The sequence below is a fragment of the Nicotiana tomentosiformis genome, chromosome 5, assembly GCF_000390325.3.
Source record: "Nicotiana tomentosiformis chromosome 5, ASM39032v3, whole genome shotgun sequence".
In the NCBI taxonomy this organism is placed as follows: domain Eukaryota; kingdom Viridiplantae; phylum Streptophyta; class Magnoliopsida; order Solanales; family Solanaceae; genus Nicotiana; species Nicotiana tomentosiformis.
The window spans coordinates 74,087,459-74,093,796 of record NC_090816.1 but is presented as its reverse complement, the minus strand read 5'-3'; positions in this window follow the sequence as shown (position 1 = coordinate 74,093,796).

The window sequence follows — 6,338 nt, the reverse complement described above, 5'->3', positions numbered from 1 at the left end:
ATCTTATTGTTGAATGTTTTAGGGAAAATCACAATTTTTCTGACTTACTCATATTTTGGTGATTTCGGTGAAGGAATTGGGCTTTACTGTTATACTTGAAAAATATGACTATTTTCCGTAACTGTGAACTAGATGAGTATCACATCTCTGAGTTATTTCTTGTACCACTTTTATTATATTTTTATGAGCTGTTGTTGGCCATTGGTGTTGGACTCTGACCCTTGTCCCAGCTCGTCGCTACTTTTAACCTAAGGTTAGGTTTGTTACTTATTGAGTATATGGGGTCGATTGTACTCATACTACACTTCTGCACCTTGCGTGCAGATTTGGATGCTGATGTTGATGTGAATGGCGGGAGCTGGTATTGAAGATGTACCTGCATTCCGGTCATAGCTCCCTCTTGTTCTTGGTAGCTTTAGAAATTCTAATCTGTTCATGTATATTTCAAACAGATGATGTATTTATTTTATTTCAGCTTTGTAAACTCTAAATCTTAGAAGCTCATGATTTGTACTACCAGTCCTTGGGAATTCTGTGTATAGAAGTTCAGTTATATTATCATTACATTTCTCAGTAACTCTCAATGTATTGGATTATTGTTGCTAACTGGCTTACCTAGCGGGTTAGGTTAGGTGTCATCACGACTAATCGGATTTTGGGTCGTGACAACGTTAAATGGGCTTCACAGAAATACCAATAAAAAAATTTAGTTGGGATGATCACTTTCGGGTCGGCTATTAGAATTTAGCCAACTTTTAATTGTATCGCCAAAGTAGTCATTCTATAATGCGAAAATAAGATTTGAACAAAAATATCCCTCGCTGAAACATTGGAAAACTCCAGAAACCACTACTAAATTTGAGCATTATCTCAACTCCACATTTATCAGTCTAATATCTATGAATTAAGTTCGAAATACAATTGGAACACCAGTAAGAACGACTGGATTTTAAATTATTTTCAGTTCAAACTCCGGGAACGATTTCTTGAATTTGAGTTTACTCAAAGAATGAAGAAAAATCTTCCAAACCAACAAAGATGATGATATAGGTGGACCCAGAGATTGAAAGATTAGCAAGAGCTACAAGCTTGTAATTGTTAGCATCGTCGTTCGATTTGTTGGCGCCATAGATATAGTGGTTGAAACCGCTATCTGGAGCGGCAGCATGGATTTCATCTCTGAGTGCTCCGAATTAAGAAGAGTACGGTACTGGTGAGAGTGACTATCGATTTCTGAAATTAAAATTTAAAGATCTAGGAAGAAAGCACTAAAGTCGAAATTTAAAATACTATAAAATAAAACTGAATCCTACATCTTCTCCATAAACCACTATGAGCACATCAAAGTACACTTCACCAAATCATTCTTCCACTTGTTAGTATACTACTCAACGATTACTAAAAGTATATTGATCAACTATCACCACTTTCCTTTTCAGTTCCTTCAGATCTATCAGCAGGAAACACACAAAATTGAAATAGAAAAATAAAAAATTAAAAAAAGTAAATTTCATCATAGTATGCTGGAGTTTCAATTTTAAAAGTGGATGTAAACAATAAAATTCACGTAAAAAAATCGAGACTAGAAAAATATTGCAATATTCGTAATATTTTATTTCAAATAATCTGAGTGTTACAGTCTCTATGAATCCTTTTATTCTTCCTTTTAAAGAAAAATTCAATGGCTTATGAGTTAAATGTTGAATTTGAGTTATCCATCATGCATGCCTTGATGGTCGGCACAAACAGTAATATTATTACGAATAAGTAGCCTTGATCTTGAACATCTTGTATTTGATTTGACTTTGTTCTTTGAAGACGTACTTAACTCGAATAATGACATTTAGGACAAGAATACGTAGATCCACAAATTGAATAAAGTGCCATCATTATATCCTTTTCTAGTATATTGGTTCCTTATTTTACTAGAACCAGGACTGTAATCGTTCCCATCTCCAATTTACATGTAATTAGGAAACATTTGAGAGACCAATACTTTTAGAAGATAAACTAAATTGATCGCACATCGACAAAATTGTTGTCAGCTACCCTTTGATATGTGTATATATAGCCTCACGCTCTTCCTTTCTAAACATCAATGTGTAGTATCTGCAAGCCTGTTCGAGTTAGCCTTTGACGATTACCAACGAAGGTTATCCTTTCCCAATTACCAGTGAAGGTAAATCTTCTTTTTTGTGTGTGTATGCTTGTTTGTTTCCTTTTTGTAGGCCATGGCGATATCTTCGTCAGCAAGATTTATAATAATATATCGAAGGTCAACTCCATGATAGCATATAGAAGGACAACTCCATAACAATATATAGAAGGACAAAATCATCACAACATATAGAAGGACAAATCTAGGATAACATATAGAAGGAATAATCCATAGTAACATATCGAAGGACAAATCAGCAACAACACATCGAAGGACAAATTCACAACAACATATCTAATGGTAGATATATAATGACAAAATATTAAACGATAAATCCACAACAACATATCGAAGGACAAATCTATAACAACATATCGAAGGAAAATTCCATATGACGAGATATCAATCCTTTGATTTCTTCACTTTTTCACAGCTCAGCGCACCCGAATATCCCTATCTTACTGTAGGAACATCAAAATCATAAACCATTCTATTTATTGAAAACTATACTTCAAGACTACAACATATGCAAATTTCAATGTTAAAACCTTCAGGATCGTTCTACATGACATTTTGAATTTGGCTCCAAATTCTAACACACCAACAACTTTAGATTTGCGCGTTTTCACCCAAAACTTTTATATTTTAATGTAAAAATATCGGAATTACAAGCTGCATGATTCTATCATTACTATACTTAGACCGATACAATATATCTAAAATTAAAATTTTAATACTATCAGGATTGTTCCAGATGATATTTTGAAATCAGCTTTAGATTTTGAGATGTCGATAGTTCCAGATTTAGGCAGCTTCACCAAAAAATTTATACATTGATGTAGGAGCTTCGGAATTGCAAGTAATTTGATTATTCCAAAACTAAACGTCAAGTTCTACAACATATCTAAATTTCAAAAATAAATAGCTTCAGGATTATTCTAGATAAGTTTTTGAAATCGACTTGAAATACTATCCCGCCAACAGTTCCAGATTTGCACATCTTCGCCAAAATATTTATATCTTGATGTAGGAGCGTCGGAATTGCAAACCATTTGATTTTTCTAGAACTAGACTTTAAGGGCTTTATTCGCACAAAATGTCTTAGTTCAAGTATCACTGAATTGACCCAGGAATTTTGAACTCGCCTTCTAAATTTGAAACATCTTGACAGGTAACTATCTTCCTTGTACTTGTGTTCTTTTTCTTTTTGTTGCCTTTTTTTTTTGTAGGCAAAGAGAAATAAAAAGTCCTTGAATACACTCTCAGAGTTGGTTGTGAAGTCATCATCCAAGGTGCAGGTGGAAACATGTAGACTCTCTTAAGCCCAAGTCTGTAACAACAAAATATCCATAACGTGGAGATATTGATCCTTCAAGGATAGACCCATGATGAGACAAGCTTAAGGTGCAAAGGGACTAAAATGTCCTCCTTACTTAAGATTTGAACAAATCAAAAGGCCTCAACTAGAAGACTTGGTTGGTTTGATGACTTCGACTTGAACACCTGGTGAACTTTGAAGACGTCAACTCAAAGATTAGGGGACTTGAAGACTTAGTGGACTTAAAGATCAAACTTAAAGGCTTGGTGGACTTGAAAACTTCCACTTTAGGACTGGCATATTTGCAGACTTGAATTGAAGACTTGGCAGACTTGAATACTGGACAGATTTGATGACTTCAACTTGAAGACCGACCAACTTGGAGACTTCAACTTGAAGACCGAAAAACTTGAAGACGTCAACTAGAAGATTTGGCCTCCTACTAAAAGATGAAAACCATCTCATCAGAGACACCATTTGTCTTGGAGGGTTTCTCTCATTAAGCCATCAATTTCTTCAACAAGTCAAAAGATACGTGTAAACTCCATTTTTAGGTGCCATCAAGCACATTTAATTCCATCATGCTTCACTTGGAAAATACTAGGTGTGATATATATATTTTTAACTCATGCGACTAAACATAGAGTGAAACTCTAAGATACCTACGTACCTTGGTGAAGAGGATTAAATCATACCGTGGATTAGAATGAGTGAGTTCTTATCTTTCTATGTCCTAACTTTTGCCTAGGCCCCTTATTTCGAGATTTTCAGCCTAGCAGAATTTTTTGTGTCCTAATTTTTGTCTAAACCACCTCTTTCGCGGTTTTTAACCTAGGCCACCTTTTTCGAGGGTTTTTACCTAGCGCTGTTGTTTTGGTTCTAACTTTTGCCTAGGCTGCCTCTTTCGAGATTTTCAACCTAGCAAAATTTCTTTTCTTTTTTTCTGGTCATATATAGTATATACTCTTGCGGTCCAAGAGTAACATGCAATTTATGTTTATGTGTTAATAAGCATAGGTACTTGCAATTTAAGCTCGTACTTTGAGGAGCTTTGCGAGTTGAAGACTTTGCTCGAATTTGAAGAGCTTTACAACTTGAAGATTTAGCTCAAATTTATAGAGCTTCATAATATGTATTTTAGGATCGTGTGTCAATGAGTGTATCTTCTTAAAGGATAATACTTCTTTTAAAATTTCTCGTTGATAGGGCTAACTCTCATGCCATATGCATGACCCAGCTCATAAGCCCAGTCGAGTAATCTTCTTATGCAACATATGGTTTGGAAAGCGATAATGGGTCTTCATACTGCAAGGATTTGGTTACCCACTTGGAAAGACCTCATGCGAAACTTTTTGTTGAAAGCACGACGTAGATAAGCTTGATAACATTTAAGATTTTGTTGAGATATCTGTCACGCCCCAAAATCGTGGAGCGCGACCGGCGCTCAATCGAGTGAACCCGACCGAGCAAGCCTGTTAGATTTCTTCTACCCCAAACTCATTCATGAATAAAGAGAATACACGTTTTCCTTAATTAAACAATAAAGTGGTCGTGTCTGCAGTTACCAATTTCTTACCATAAGTTTCACCATTTTTAATATCTCAGATGGACAAGTAATACAACCACAACATAACATAGTTTGTCTTTCCCTGTACCAATACACAACCCAACTATGTCTATGGAGCCTCTATAGATAAAGAAGAGTACAATGATAATGCCGGCAACAAGGCCCCGACTATACCTCAACCATAATACATAAAGATCAAAAGATACATGACCTCAGGATGAAGTGGGGCTCACCAAGTCAGCTGGGAAGAAGGTGTACTGCTATCACTGATCAATGTCTCCTGCTGTAGAACCACCTGCATCCATTTAAAGCTGCAGCGCCCCAGGCAAAAGGGACGTTAGTACCGTCGAATAGTACTAGTATGAAAACTAAACACCAATTTAAGAATTTAGAAATATAAGATAATTATGATGAACCAGTGCGGCAATAGAATAATATAGATAACTGTCTCAACCATAGCAAGCTTATTAGAAGCTATCAACAACATTTATAGGATTTAAGATGAGATCCTATATAACCATCTTCACACAAAGAGGCCCCGCTGCCTCACCCGATGTATGCAGGTGGAGGTGTACGTACAATACCACAACTCTAATCAAGTGGCCATATATAACCAAAATACCAAGAACCTACACAAAGAGGCTATGCCGCCTCACCCCAATATATGCGGGTGGAAATGCATCAACGATACCAATACCAACACAGAGCGGCTATGCCGCCTCACCCCAATATATGCGGGTGGTGGTGCCACAACAATACCAAAACCATACACAAAGTGGTCGTACCGCCTCACCCCAATGTAAGCGGGTGGAGGCGCAGTCCCATAATGTCATAATCTCTACACAAAATGGTTATGCCGCCTCACCCAAATATATATGCGGGTGAAGGTGTATCACAATCACAATCTCTATATCATAATCCCCACACAAAGCGGTTATGCCGCCTCACCCCAATGTATGCTGGTGGAGGTGTATCACAATCACAATCTCTACATAACTTGGCATAATACCTTTCACATAAATCACGACTAGAAATTATAACATGTGGATACGTAATCCATAGTTTGGGACACATCCTCAATTTATAATGCAATATGATAAAAGCATTTGAAATACGAATTGAACATATATCTTCATCACAAAACTTATCGGAATACTCGATTTATAATCAACATCTCAGAACTTACAAGGATAATGAGAATTCCAACTCTTAAAGAAGAGTTTAGCCAACATACCTCAATTGAGCTTCCTTAAACTCTAAAACGTTCCGGAATTATTAGCAACTTCAATATATTT